This window comes from Tamandua tetradactyla, chromosome 12 (assembly GCF_023851605.1).
Source record: "Tamandua tetradactyla isolate mTamTet1 chromosome 12, mTamTet1.pri, whole genome shotgun sequence".
Classification (NCBI taxonomy): domain Eukaryota; kingdom Metazoa; phylum Chordata; class Mammalia; order Pilosa; family Myrmecophagidae; genus Tamandua; species Tamandua tetradactyla.
In genome coordinates, this window is record NC_135338.1 from 59821874 (window position 1) to 59834381 (window position 12508).

Sequence of the window (12508 nt, forward strand, 5' to 3'; positions counted from 1 at the left end):
GGAAGTATTTACCATTCACCAGAACAGCACCAGGCTCTGAGTAAGATGTTAAGCAGATGCAGTTGGGTAAGAGACCCTGTTTTCTAAGACTTTACATCATAGAAGGATGGTAAAGGAACCTCCAAAAATATGGAACTGGCAGAGCTGCCTGGTACTCACTAATATCCCCCATGCTCCTCTTCCTCTGGGCACATGAATAGAGTCCATTTCTCAGCCTCCCTTAGTGTTACAGATGGTCAAGTGACTAACCAATGGAAGGTGAGCAGAAACTTGCACCATCTCCTGTCCTATATATGAGTTTCCCACACGCTCCTTGTTAACTTGAGAGCGCTAGAGGAAGAAATAGTCCCAAGATGGAAGGGGTCTTGCTCCCCAAATAGCTCTATCAAGTAGAGTTCCTCTACCAATCCCCCACATCTACGTCCCCCTCCTAATCTGTGAGTGACCAATAAAATTCACCGTGTTAGGCCATTTGAGATGTGGGGACATGGAGGTTGTTTGTTATGGCAACTTACCCTATCCAGCACCAGATGCTAGGCAACCACTTAAAACAGTTCCCCAAACTAGCCTAGGTTAGACAGGGGAGTAAACTTCAGAGGTGCGTTTTATTGTGGTTGGCAGGAAACACAAAAATGTTAAAGGCAATGGGAGAGGAGATGTCCTTCCCTTGACCCAGGTAAAATTAATAGTTCTGAAAAGACACAACCATTTTTAGATTTCTTGAGGCCTTAAGGAAGAGGGCACTACCTTGCCCCAGTGCCAGTCCCAGTAGCATTTAAGAGGTAAATGTGTGTTGAATGTAAGGACTAAGGACCCCAGAGCCTGGCCTGTGGTGGAAGCTCAATGAACAAAAGAAGTGCATTGCACTAAAGTGTGGACACCTTCAGGCAGGGCCATGGAAGAGGCGTGAGTGGTCAGTGCTGTGGCTTCAGAGAGGTAGGCAAAGGCTGCTGAGCCTACCTTGGGCTGCCTTCTGGCAGGTGAATTGGGGGCAAAACTAAAATGGGAGGAAAGGTAAGTGGAAGAGTAAAAGTGGGTTCACTCTCAGCTTTGTCTCTTCAAGCTCATTCTGTTGTTCTTCTAGAAATACTGAGACCGCACCCCCAGCCCCCCAATTCTACTGCCTCTGTGGGTGAATCCATGTGCTTCCCATAGAGGAACTGCTTGATCCTGTTGCCACCAGACCTTGACATCGGTTCTATGATGTCATATCAATTCCTTATTCGAATTCATTGGAAATCCCGACTCATCCACAGTCCCTTGGGAATGAAAGTCCATGGTCAGGAAGCAAAAAGCATCAGAAACAAGCTCAACCTTGATCTTCCAAGTCTAAGCTCTTCTGCCCCCATGATGCCAATACTGCTTTATGCTACAAAACAAAGGTGTTCACCTACTAGCCAAACTATCAGTGTCAATCAGAAGTTGACCCTGCCTGCAAGCAGACCCACTCCAGCAGTCTTATGAGATGTGGAGGTAGAGAAGGGCAGCATGTTGTTAAAAAATATATTTTCCTCAAATGCTTTTTGATGAGCCCTACTATTTCTGGGCCATCATCCCACTTCTCCCTTTCATCCTACACAGGGATACTTCGTGCTCTTGCTTACCTGCCTGGCCCCTGAATGCTTTGAGTTTATGAACTCTTGAGCAGGATGCAGGTGTTAGTTCACATTGAACTTCACTTTCCTATAACACCTGGACTAAGCCATCCAGGCAGATCCTTAGTTAAGCTGAGAAGCAATTTCATCCTCAGCGCAACCCAACAGCTCACAGAGCTCAACGCATTTACTTTGGAACACAATTGAATATACCAGTTATATCTATAGCTTAAAGAAGACAGTGAGAGAGAGGTCCTTCACTTTGCAATCAGAAAAATAATTAATTTGTTACCTCAAATGAACGTAAATGAAGTTTAAAGTTATAAAGTATGGGGCCTTCTTGAGCAAATTACAGTAAAGGCAGAGGGAGGGAATGAGAGAGAGAGAAAGTACTCACCAAGGACATTGAATTGTTGAGTGAAATAATTATATCTGCCTTTCTCCCAACAAGTCTGACTACTGATTTGTTCTCTACACATGAATTATATCTTTATGAACATATATTTCATCTTTACAAAGAGAAATACAGGGGATATACTTTCAGTGGTGTTGAGCAGGCCTATAAAATAAAATAAAAATTAGGACATTTGGAGATACACCTGCTTGTCCTAATTTTCTAATAACCCATTGTACAAGACCTTTAACCTATGAACAATGTGGGGTTTTGGTTTGGGTTGTTTCTGGTTATCATTGTAGTGGTAGGTCTTTGAAATACCATTTGTAATATCTCAGTGATGTTCTCTCGTAAAGTTCTCCATGACCAGAGGCCTAATTTATTTAACATCTTTACCGGATGAAATTTGTCATCATCTAGCTTTAAACCTATTGGCGGTTGCTTAGCAATGGGTCAATCATACTGAGTATTTGCTAAAATAGATTGGTTGCATTGCTGCCATAACAACTACCTTTGTTAGTTAATTCAATTGCTTTGATTCAGACATGGCTTTGGGGAATTATGTGTGTTTTGCGAAGTAGTAATTGCCCCAACTCAACCACTGATTTTTAATCCTGTGCTAATATCATCCTGAAAACATTTCCATCATTAGATGCTGCTCATTCAGGCTATAACATCACTAAGTCAGCTATTCTAAGCATCCAGGAAATGAGTTCTCAGCTATATATTAATTTATTATTTTATTAATTCATTCAACAAATGTGTTCTGAGCTAAAAGAATGTTTTAAACATGAATGAATAAAAGGCATTTCTTTGGATTAAGGAATAGTTCTATGTCCTGATAATGCTGGTGGATGCTGAAATCTATAGATGTGGTACAATCTCATATAATTAAACACTAGAAACAACACAAATAAGTGCATGCAAAAACTGGTGAAGTACAAAAAGCCCTGTAGCTGAGTTGGGAGTATTGTCCCAATGTCAATCCTGGTTTTGATCATTGTAGTACAGTTATGGAAGAAGCTATCATTGGAGAAAATTGGGCATGGGGCACACAGGAACTTTCTTTGTGATTTTTGAAACTTTTAATTGAGTCTAAAATTATTTCAAAATAAAACATTTTTTAAATAAAAAGAAAGGGAAAGGAAGGGAAGTGAAGAGTTTCAGATGGGGGGGAAGGAGAAAGAGAGGTGAAAAAAAAGAAGAAAGGAAGGAAGGAAGGAAGGAGGGAGGGAGGGAGGGAGGAAGGAAGGAAAGAAGGAAGGAAGGAAGGAAGGCAGGGAGCAAGGCAGAAAAAGACAAAGAAAGAAAAATCGAAGAAAGAAAGAGAAAGGCAGGCAGGAAGGAAAGAGAAGGGAAGGCAAAGGAGGGAGGGAGGGAGTAAGTGAGGGAGGGAGGGAGGGAGGAAGGAAGAAAGGAGTCTCAAGTCACGATAACAAGGTAGCTCACTGAACATATATCTAAGGGACATTGAGATCTGCAGATTTCAGGAGGCTCCATTTTTGCTGATCAGTACCTACCTCATTTTAGAATGCCTGACCTCTCTGACCCCTGTCTACCAAACACCAGTGGCACCCCTTCACTCCCCAAACATTGGTCCACATAAGATCTCTAAATTTCAAAATACCTGGCTTAAATCCTGAAAGTTTGATTGAACAAACATTTTTAAAAGCCAGATGCCATGTTTCCTTCAAGACAATCCAGAAGGGCAAAGCTGGTGTCATTATTCCCATATACCAGATGAGGAAACTGAGGCCTGGGGGGTAAGGATCTAGAAGATCCAAGGTATGATTTCAACCAAGCTTTTCTGAGACCTGGTCCACTGCTCCTTCCACCAAACCTTGGTGACTTTAGATGATGTACTGACCAGCCTCAAAACACCAAATGACACAGAGAGCAGTGCCCGCTTCTCAGATCTCCTCTGTCCTTGTGGTCTACAAAAGGAAAGTTTCCATTCAGTGCTAACTTGTCCTTAACCCATCTCTTACACTGTCAATCTTATCTGCTGACAAGGAGCAGGATGCAGATGTTGGTTCACAATGAACTTATTTTTGCAATTACTTCCTATTTAGGGTTTCTTATATATATATATATATATATATATATTTAATGGACAAAATAATTGCCCTAGCCCTTAAGGAGCTCCCGGTAGAGCAGAAGTCACAAACTTGGGACACATGCTACTGACAGAGGCCTGCACAAGCTACAGCAATGACCCAACATATATTTCATTGAGCCTGGAAGGTGAAGTAGTAGCATTCCAGGTAGAAAGAAGACAAAAGCTCAGAGGTATGGCATAGTTTAGGGTGCTGAGGTATACATGTATGTATGTGCACATGTGTGTATGTCCTTCTGAGGCACACAATAAGAGCATTCATTTCAAATTCACAGGACAGTAGAGGATCACAGAAGAAAAGAGAAAGGATATGAAGAGAGTCTCTCACTCCTTGAACAGAGGGTTGCCCAGGAATCAGAACCCCAATTTCTTTGGTGAGTTCCAGAAAGTTGGGCAGGTGGCAAAAGTGTAGCAAGAGGATAAATTCTTTTGAATCTTTTAAATCCATTGTTTGAAAACTTGGGTACTCCTTTAATTCAAATTCAATGACTTGGGGGCAAAGTCTTCATTATTTCCCCTTTGAGTTTTTGCTAGAGGTGGAGGGGAGAAGAGAGGGGCGAAAGGGGTAGATATTAGGGAAGCACAGGATGTAATTTGTAGAAGTGGCCACAGGCCAGTTTTTTAAGTACTTTATTTGAAATCATATGGATTGGGGCTTTCATCCCAAAGGCTAATGATTTTCCAAGTTTTTCAGCATGTAAGAATCACCAAGGAGGCTTAAAAGCAGATTCCCGGGCCCTAGCTCCAGATTTTGATGGAGTAGTGATGGGCCACCATTCTTCAAGCTAAATTCTTTATCATGTCTGTCAAGTATTTTGAAGTGAAGGCCCTTGTGGTCCAGCCACAAGAAATAGAGATGCGCCAAAGAGAACTGTGCAGGACAGCCACTCAGTCCTACTTGCATCTTAGGAAGCTTGCATCTTTTTTTTTTCTAATCATAATATATTTTTAATGCATATTTTTAAGTAAAGGAAAAATATATAAGAGAATATTCATTCAAAGCCCTACCTCTGAAAGTGCTACATATAAAATTCAATTTAGGGCAGGCAATGGTGGCTCAGTGGCAGAGTTCTTGCCTTCCATGCCAGAGACCTGGGTTCATTTCCTGGTGCCTGCCCATGTAAAAGAAAAAAAATCCAATTTACTCAGTTGTCACAAGTGTTAAAGATTCTTCTACATCAGAGCTGTCTTCTCCATTAAGCCTGGCAGATAGAGTGCTGTGTGGTCCACAGTGCGTTTAGGAGTCCAAGAAAATTAATTTCTTCAAATATGTGCTTTTAGGTTGAAGAAAATGTTTTACTATATAATGATAATATATTTGTCTTTATATAAATGCAGTCATTATCTACATCTAGATAGATAGATATTAGATGATTAGATTTGATAGCTGGATGGATGATAGACTTTTTAATGGAAGAAGAAGCCCACAAAGACAAAAGTATCTAGGGTCTACTTTTGATGTGGCTCTTGTTTGCAACATCATTTTAAATGGCAATAGTAGGGCCACAAGATGATTTATTTAGCCAATTCCCTATTATTGTACATTTGGGTTATTTCAGAGTTGTGGTTGAAATAAAAATAGTAAGTTGAACACCCTTCAATATAGATTGCTATATATAGCCATGCTTATGTTTTTTATACCTAATGTTGACTTTCCAACACTGTTGTCATTCTAGTTCTCATTTCTACCTACAGACTGCTTATTTCTTGAGGATGTTTCAGCTGTCCGAGCACCAATCTAATATCCCATATAAAGTTCTACTCAAGAAATGGTCATGAGTTCAGCACATGATTAAAACTTCTTTCATGAGTGTTCAAATCCTCATGATTTTATTTTGGTCATCCTTTACCCCTTTCAGCAACTCACAATGTATTCGTTAAGGTAACTGAGAGAAACATCACAATCCAAGCACTTTAACTCAATCTATGTTGTTTTTCTGCATATCACACCCAATATAGAGCTCCTGGTGGCCCACCTTTCCGTACCGTCACTCTGGATCCAGGGCCCTTCCACCTGTGACTCTGCTCGCCTCAGGTGTTCTTAGTTTTCTCACTCATCAAGGACATGTGTGGGCAGCCCTTTCCTGTAAAGGACCAGGTAGGACATAGTTTTTGTCTTTGAAACCATATGTTCTCTGTCATGACTCCTCAACTCTGTCATTGCCACATGAAAGCATCTACAGGTATTACTTAAAAGAATGAGCATGGCTGTGTGCCAACAAAACTTTATTTATGGACACTATAATTGGAATTTCACATAACTTTCACATCACAAAATATCATTCTTCTTTTGACTTTTTTGACCATTTAAAAACATAAGCACCATTCTTAACTCATGGGTCACGCAAAAATAGGCAAGTCCTTTAGCCCCATTTTGGCAATCCTTGTTGGAGAGGAGAAGGAAGAAGGGGGAGGTTTTATGGCCTGTCCTGGGAGCAGCACCCATCACTTTTGTTCACATTCTAATAACCAGATATTTTATAAATTGAATTTAACTAAAAGTGGACTGTTAAAACTTCTCCTTCTGCTTGGTTGTTATCTATAATTTCTCCTTTGCATGGGGGGAGGGGAGAACAGATCATGTTCACCCAGGGGCAGGTCTGTGAAGGGGAAAGAGAATCTTAGGATTAAGTCATAGTAAAGAAGTGTCAAATCTTGGCCCAGCTGCCCAAAAAGATCCCCCCACAACCAATCTTCTAAATCAGCTATGGTATTCTCCCTTGGTTGTTTAGAAACTTATTTTCACAAAATCCAAATTACATTTTCTTGATGAAAAATTAACTGTATTGCCTGGAATAATGTGCAGTTTCTCAGTTTGTGATTGATTTAAGACCCAAATATAGTGTGCTGCACGAAGATGTTCCATGCAAGGAGCTGGAGCCCTTATAAACAATGCCAGGGAAGACAGTAAATGTGACAACTAATTCAGAATAAACTGGAAACAAGGACCAAACACAATGCTGAAAAATAAAGAACGTTAAATTACAAGGTGCTGCAGCATGGACAGCTCTGTGCTCTGTATATTTAAGATGCTACCTCTAGAATGCTAATTCTACCCACTTTAATGCCATTGGACTCTACTGTCTAGTAGAAAAGCAGCCATGCCTCTATTGATTTATTATTGATATTCCAATTTTGAAAAATTCTTTTTGACAGATATGCAGTTTATTAACTATGTCAGGTGTAAGTTGCATATTTAAAAATATTTTACAAAACTTCATTGAAAATGCAGAAGGCAGTTGAAACTATGATGACAAATCAGTGAGTAAATTTGGCATCGGAGACATAAGTCTGGGGGTCACCTTTGAGAAAGAAGTTCTGAAAACCATGTGCATGGAAGTCAAGGTGTTAGGCTAACTGACCTCTCTAATATCCACCAGGAACCCGTCGACCTGTTGACTATCCTGCCCCAATGGTGGAGTCATTGTATATGCATTTCTTCTCCTGGCCCCTACCCAATCAGACCCCAAGGACACGGGCTTCCCTTTTCAACACTGCCCTATTTGCTCAATCAGCCTACTTCTTCCACCTCCACTCCCACTGTCTAAATTCAACTGACAGTCTCCTTGCGGCATTTATTCTTGGCACCCTCCAATTCAGAGACACATTGGAATCAGAGGGATTTGTTTTAGAATGCAAATTTGATGGGGTCATTCCTCTGCTCTGAATGGCTCCAAGGCTTCCTATTGTTCTTGGGTTAACGTGGGGCCACTATGCATCCGGATTGCCCAGTGCAGTCACATTTCCCGTTGATGCCAGTTTCCCCATGTAATCATTGCCAGCACCCGTTTTCACCACCTCAAGGATTCCTGTTGGAATGATCATCCTAATTAATAGCCGATAGCCTCATTGCATCTCACACTTTCAGCCTTCCCCTTGCTCTCTGCCCAGCAACTACTCTGGTCTTCTGTAAGTACCTTGAACATTCTATGCTCCCACCTGTCACAGGTGTTGTATCCCCATCTGTATTGCAATATGCCTATTTATCTACCCACCCTAGCCACTTGCCTGACTCTCATGTAACCTCCAGGGTGAAACTTCCTCAATTACATGTGCCTGCATATTGATTAGGTTAGTTTCCTCTATTACATGTTCCAGCACATTGTGCTAATTCCTAGCACTTACCACATTTGAATAACCACATTAAATTTTTATTTTAATCTACAGTTAATACCAGCATCTATCATCTTCATCACTGGAATGAAAGGTCCCTGAATGCATAAATGTAGAAAATCTCATGAGTGCTGCATGTTGATGTCACTAAGTCTGGCATATCGTAGATACTCAATATTTATTTTTTGAATGGATGAATGTAAAAATGAATGAGTGAATGATTCTAGCAGGAGATGAAAATACATATTCATCTAGCATCTATAAGTGGGTATAATCCCATGTGGACACAAATCACCACCTTCAGATACAGGAGATGAGACTAAGATATACCTGACTGAAGGAATACATCTGAGAAAAAGAAAAATTGAAGAGAAACCAGAAATAAGATGGTGAGTGGCTGAGGGACAGGGATGGCAAAACAGGAAAGAAAAACTGAGTCATGCAAATTTGTTCTCTTTTCCTCTGCATGAAGTTTATGAATTTGACCAGGTTTCAAAATAGTTCTTAAAGTCGGCACACAGCTGAGGAAATATTAGAGATGCCTGAATCATGTGCAGACATCGAAATGGTTAAAGATACTACCAGTGTTTGAATCCCAACACCCCCCCTTCCTGACCTGCAACCCTTTCCAAACCAGCCCTCCTCTAAAGTTCACAATTTCTAGGCTCAAATGAGATTGGAAAGGTGATTTGAGAACCAAGGGAAGAAATTCCAGTGTCATGCCAAGCAAACTGAATTTTGTTCCATGAATGCTGACAATAACTCTGAATGTCATTTGGAAGGTCCCTACTGTTTGGAAGCAATGGGCTTATAAGAAAGAGTTTAGGACAGCTCTATCCAATGGAACTTGCTGTGAGAATGAAATGCACTATATTTGCACTGTCCAGTATAATAGCCACCCACCTCATATTGAATTTATTTTTACTGAATATTGAATTTATTTAATTTAAATTTAAATAGTGGCTGCCCTATTAGATACTACAGATTAGGAGGAAGTAGCCCGGGAAAGAGTTGAGAAGGATTGGAATTAAGAGAATTCTGAGATGGATCAGAATTGAAAGACTTTTCAGAGGGAAAGAAAAATAATTTACAGGCCAACTGAAGAAAGAAGAGGAAAAACGGAAGGCACACACACAAACAGGTAAGGCTATGTTTAAGGAAGATTAATTTGGCACTGAGGAGGCTGGTTTTGGGAGTGGAGAGAGGAGTCGGATGATAAAGAAAAAGGCCTTTTCCTTTAACGTAGTCCCTTAAACTTGATAAATCAGCCTTGACATTTGAAATCGGTTCAGTAGTAAAATCTGGGCCCCAGAAGATCATTTTGCCAATGGGATGACCCTTAGACAGGTCAGTAGGTCAGAGAAAGGCTGAGCCTCTGTGGCCATCAGCAAGTATACATCATGGGAAATGACATCAGGCTGAAAGGTTAAGGCCTCTTGGGAAAGGCCAAGTGTTATTTTATTGGTGTGTTAAAGAATGTGTTGAACAGGTTGGAAATTGCTTTCGTACCAGCACGTAGCCTTACGTTCTAGTCCGGGGGCATTTTCTGAGTACCGGCTGCTCAGTTAGAGTTGACCAAACAAAAGCTGAATGATTCAGTAGGCTTCTCATTTTGCCTTTCTTTCTCTTTGACCATCCAAGCCACCCATCTTTAAAGCTCTGCCTTATCATCATTAAAAAATATGTAATAATAATAATAATGACCTTGTAGCATTATTATAGCAATTAAACGTATTCTTTGTACTTAACGCATAGCAGTCTCTCACAAATTGAGTGTGTATTATTCTCCATAATATTCCTGCATAAGCTTTATTGTTTTCCATAACTTAGACCATAATCTTTAGAGACATTACCAGGTTTTATAAAACACAGATATAAAAATAGGCACTTAAAGACTGGTCATAATGTAATTGTCACATACCAGATAATAATGTAGTTTACTGTGTGACAGTAGAAGTTGCTAAAAGTAGCAGAAAGGAAGTAAAATAAATCAATATTAACAACATACTTGATAATCACAATAATCACAAAAACAATGAGATGGTCAGAACAGGGAAGCAGTTCATTTTTGTACCTACCTTGGCTCTAAGGGAAAGAAACAAGGTGAACACTGCATGTCTATCATGGGTTGAATTGTGTTCCCCAAAAAGGTAAGTTTGAGTCCTATCCCCTGACCCTGTGACTGTGGCTGTGACTGTGGCCTTATTTGGAAATAGGGTCTTATAAGATGTCAGTGGTTAAGATGAGCTCAAACTGGGTCAAAGTGAGCCGTAATTCAATACAGCCAGTGCCTTTATAAGAAGGGGAGAATTGGACACAGACAGAGTCATGGAGCAGAGAGCAATGCGAAGGTGGAGAGAAGAAAGAACACCATGCGAAGGTGGAGGCAGAAATGTATCTTCAAGTCAGGGAACTCCAAGGACTGCCAGCAAACTTCAGAAGCTATAAGAGGCAAAGAAAGATTCTCCCCTACCGGCTTCAAACGGAGCCTTACCAACATCTTAATTTCAGATTTCTAAACCCCAGAACTGTGAGACCATAAATTACCATTGCCTTGAGTCAATTATGTTATGGTATTTCATTATGGAAGTCCTAGGAAACAAACATTCTGCCTAATGCCTACCATGGACTGGGGACTCTTCCTCAGGTATGACATGCCACTTAACTTCTCCCAACTTCCTAGGGAATGGTTAAAGCAGAGAGGGTGCTCAAGGGCATAGCAGAGAAGAGAAAGGAGAGGGAAACAAGGATAGGTCATGCAAACCTTAGTAAGCCATGCTGAGGATTTTGGACTCTGTTAGAAGACTGAAGATTGCTTCTAAAGGAATGGCTTGCTTACACTTAGAAGAGCACAGAGGGAAGTATATGGATCTCAAGCATCAGTGATGGCCTTGTCTTCGGTATTTGGAGACATTGCAATCTCTTGTATATTATGTGTGACCTCAGGTCATTTACATTCCAACCAGTTGAGTTGGAAGAAGAATGAAGGTGGGGTGACTTGCTGGAAGACTGCAGAAAGAACCAATGAAGAGAAGTTGGAGGGCCTAAAGACTGCTTTAGTACTGGTGATGAAGAAGAGTGTACATGAAGAAGATATTTTGGAGAAAGATATGGCAATGCATCATCATGACTTCAGTTTGTTAATTATGCATTAAAATGAAAAGAGAGACAAACATCTTAGAAATCCATATTTTCATTCAAAGTATCAGTGTAGGTTCAAAAATAATAATTCCTTCTTTTAATTTACCAGACTCTTTCTTGTAGTTTAAGCCAATGTCTTTTGGGACTGACCCCACAGGTTATAGCAATTAAGCTTTCTCAGAATTATAAAGATTAATTATAGAGATCATTGTGCCCTTCTCCCAATGAATTATTTGCTGTAGCAGCAACACAAAAATTTCCATTTTTGTTTTTCATAGCTTAACCTAGGAAGTTTCACTCCTAAACTCCAGGAATACCCACAGAACATAAACTATGCCAATCACAATCTCCCAGATAAACCTTCTATTCCCACCTTCCAGATGTCCACATTTAGCCGCCATCTTTCATGGTAGCCATCCCTAAATTTTCCAACTCAACTATGAATTCGCCTTCTCTGAGCTATCACTGCACATAGGAAAAAGTCTCACAATTTACTTCTCAATCAGAATCTTAGTTTGAATTTGAACATTCCATAAGCTATCTTGGTCTGAAATATCTTGGGGTTATAGAAACTTCAAGAATAAGCTGAAAGTGACAAAGTATAGCCATAGAAAATGCATATTTGCACTCATCCAAAAAATTATGCACAATTTTAGGAGATTTCAAGACCCCCTCCAAAACAAAACTATGGACCAAGCCAAGATGCCTCATTTTCCTGACCTCTACATATTAGTTTTACAGCCGCAGTTAAACTCTAAGCTCCCTGGGAACCATGAAGAGTTCTATATTATTCTGTATTCCTAGATACCTGATAATTTACTGATAAATTTGAGGTCCTATGGTGTCCTGGATCCACCAAATATCAACTGGGTAATCCCACGCACATGTCCTCAGCTTCAGTCCCTGCACCCGCCAACATGAGCAGGGTTGTGCTAATGCACAAGGTTACTGTGGAGAGCACCTGAACTTATCCACTAAAAACATCCGTGCTTTTCTTCCACGCTTGGCATGTGGTAGAAACCTCTTAAATGTTAGTTTCACTTAACGTCAGGAAAAACTTTTCAAATAATGGGAAGCCTTGAAAATGCCATCAATGTTTGTGGGACTGAAAATGGAACAAACACTGAAATAAATGGAAGATAAATAAAT

General features: G+C 40.2%; 1 long non-coding RNA gene across 1 annotated transcript in view; it reads right to left on the bottom strand.

Moving 5' to 3' along the window:
• LOC143651537 (uncharacterized) overlaps nt 1-12508 on the bottom strand; it is a 60453-nt gene that overhangs the window by 18348 nt on the left and 29597 nt on the right. The window contains exon 2 of the long non-coding RNA XR_013160019.1: nt 6082-6189. This is a non-coding gene — a long non-coding RNA (uncharacterized LOC143651537). The remainder of the gene's footprint in view (nt 1-6081; nt 6190-12508) is intronic.